Source organism: Pseudophryne corroboree, chromosome 4 (genome assembly GCF_028390025.1).
Source record: "Pseudophryne corroboree isolate aPseCor3 chromosome 4, aPseCor3.hap2, whole genome shotgun sequence".
Classification (NCBI taxonomy): Eukaryota; Metazoa; Chordata; class Amphibia; order Anura; family Myobatrachidae; genus Pseudophryne; species Pseudophryne corroboree.
The window spans coordinates 27,307,671-27,311,237 of record NC_086447.1 but is presented as its reverse complement, the minus strand read 5'-3'; positions in this window follow the sequence as shown (position 1 = coordinate 27,311,237).

Here is a 3,567-nt window from a genome sequence, read left to right as displayed (position 1 = left end):
TCGGCCTATACTGCACACACTGATGTAATCATATACTATTCATGGTTCCTAATTAGCGCTAATATTGATGTACATTTTTTCTGGGTCACATTGTCTTTTATTGTGTAATTGGATGCACATGTATGATCATCAGCTAGCAGCTCTTTAGGTTTATTGCGCACTGTGGTCTGGAGTTCTTTTTCTTTACCAGATACACATATGCCCCCAGTCTGTTGCCCCCACAGTGCCAGATACACATGCCCACAGTGCCAGATACACATATGCCCCCAACACCAGATACACATATGCCCCCAGTGCCAGTTACACATATGCCCCCAGTGCCAGTTACACATATACCCCCAGTTCCAGATATATATTTCCAGCACCAGATATACATATGCCCCGATAGTGCTAGATATGCATATGCCCCCAGTGCCAGTTACACATATGCCCCCAGTACCCGATACACATGCCACCAGTGCCAGATACACATATACTCCCAGTGCCATTTACACATATGCCCCAGTGCCAGATACACATATACCCACAGTCTGTTACCCCCACAGTGCCAGATACACATGCCCACAGTGCCAAATACACATATGCCCCCAGTCTGTTACCCCAACAGTGCCAGATACACATGCTCGCAGTGCCAGATACACATATGCCCCCAGTGCCAGATACGCATATGCCCCTAGTGCCAGTTACACATATGCTCCCAGTGCAAGTTACACATATGCCCCCAGTTCTAGATATACATATATTTCCAGCACCAGATATACATATGCCCCGATAGTGCTAGATACACATATGCTCTCAGTGCCAGATACACATATACCCCCAGTGCCAGTTACACATATGCCCCCAGTACCAGATACGCATATACTCCCAGTGCCAGTTACACATATGCCCCCAGTGCCAGATACACATGCCCCCAGTGCAAGATACACATGCTCACAGTGCCAGATACACATATGCCCCCAGTGCCAGATACGCATATGCCCCTAGTGCCAGTTACACATATGCTCCCAGTGCAAGTTACACATATGCCCCCAGTTCTAGATATACATATATTTCCAGCACCAGATATACATATGCCCCGATAGTGCTAGATACACATATGCTCTCAGTGCCAGATACACATATACCCCCAGTGCCAGTTACACATATGCCCCCAGTACCAGATACACATATACTCCCAGTGCCAGTTACACATATGCCCCCAGTGCCAGATACACATGCCCCCAGTGCAAGATACACATATACTCCCAGTGCCATTTACACATAAGCCCACAGTGCCAGATACACATGTGCCAGATACACAAATACTCCCTGTGCCATTTACACATATGCCTCTAGTGCCAGATACACATATGTCCCCAGTGCCAGATACACATATGCCCCCATCGCCAGATACACATACAGTACCAGTCAAAAGTTTGGACAACAAAGCCAAAGTGTCTGGCGCTAGATTAATATGTACTAAATCTCTATAAAAAGAGAGAGGACAACCTATATTCGGCTGCCTTCCCAATGTGGACCTGGAGATCCACCCAACATGCAAATGCAACCAAGAAAAAATAAGTGAAGGTGCACAGATATATAGATTCTATATATCTGTGCGCCTTCACTTATTTTTTCAAAAGTTTGGACACACTTTCTCATTCAAATGAATGAGAAAATGTGTCCTAACTTTTGACTGGTACTGTATGCTCCCAGTGCCAGATAAAACTCCACAGTGCCAGATACACATATGCCCCACTGTGCCAGATACATATATGCCTTCAGTGCCAGATACACATATGACCCCAGTGCCAGTTACACATATACCCTCAGTGCCAGTTACACATGCCACCAGTGCCAGTTACACATATGTCACCAGTGCCAGATACACATATGTCTCCAGCAACAGATAAACATATGGTCCCAGTGGCAGTTACACATATACCCCCAGTACCAGATTCACATATGCCCCAGCACCAAATACACATGCCCACTGCGCCAGGTACACATATGCCCCCAGTGCCAGATACACATATGCCCCCGCATCAGATACACATGCCCCAGTCTCAGTTACCACCACAGTGCCAGATACACATATGCCAACAGCGCTAGATACACATATGACCACAGTGCCAGATACACATATGACCACAGTGCCAGATACACATATGCCCCCAGCACCAGATACACATATGCCCCCAGCACCAGATACACATATGCCCCCAGTGCCAGTTACACATATACCCCCAGTGCCAGTTAGACATATGCTCCCAGTGCAAGTTACACATATGCCCCCAGTGCTAGATACACATATGCTCCCAGCGCCAGATACACATATGCCGCCAGTGACAGTTACACATATGCCCCCAGTACCAGATACACATATATTCCCAGTGCGAGTTACACATATGCCCTCAGTGCCAGATTTACATATGCCCCCAGTGCCAGATACACATATGCCCCCAGTGCAAGATACACATATACTCCTAGTGCCATTTACACATATGCCCCCAGTGCCAGATACACATATGTGCCAGATACACATATACTCCCAGTACCATTTACAAATAAGCCCCCAGTGCCAGATACACATATGTCCCCAGCGCCAGATACACATGCCCCCAGTGCCAGTTACACATATACCCCAGTGCCAGTTAGACATATGCTCCCAGTGCAAGTTACACATATGCCCCAAGTGCCAGATACACATATGTCCCAAGCACCAGATACAGATATGCTCCAGTGCAAGTTACACATATGCCCCCAGTTCCAGATATACATATATTTCCAGCGCCTGATATACATATGCCACGATAGTGCTAGATACTAATATACCCCCAGGGCCATTTACACATATGCCCCCAGTACCAGAGACACATATACTCCCAGTGCCAGTTACACATATGCCCCCAGTGCGATACACATGCCCCCAGTGCAAGATACACATATACTCCCAGTGCCATTTACACATATGCCCATATGCCCCCAATGCCAGATACATATATGTGCCAGATACACATGCTCCCAGTGCCATATACACATATGCCCCCAGTGCCAGTTACACATATGTCCCCAGCGCCAGATACACATATGCTTCCAGTGCCAGATACACATATACCCCCAGTGCCATTTACACATATGCCCCCAGTACCAGATAAACATATACTCCCAGTGCCAGTTACACATATGCCCTCAGTACCAGATACACATATACTCCCAGTGCGAGTTACACATATGCCTCCAGTGCAAGATACACATATACTTCCAGTTGCCTTTACACATATGCCCCAGTGCCAGTTACACATATACTTCCAGTGTGAGTTACACATATGCCTCCAGTGCAAGATACACATATACTCCCAGTGCCAGTTACACATATACTCCCAGTGCCAGTTAAACATACTGTATAGCTGCAGTGCCAGTTACACATATGCCCCCAGCACCATGTACTACTATGCCCCCAGCTCCAGATACTCACTACTGCTGCCTCCACTTGTCCCGGCCGCCACTGCCTCCACTGGTCCTGGTGCGCCGTGAGGGTCCGGTCTCCGGTGGGTTAGTCAAGTAAGGCACCAGTTCATGAGC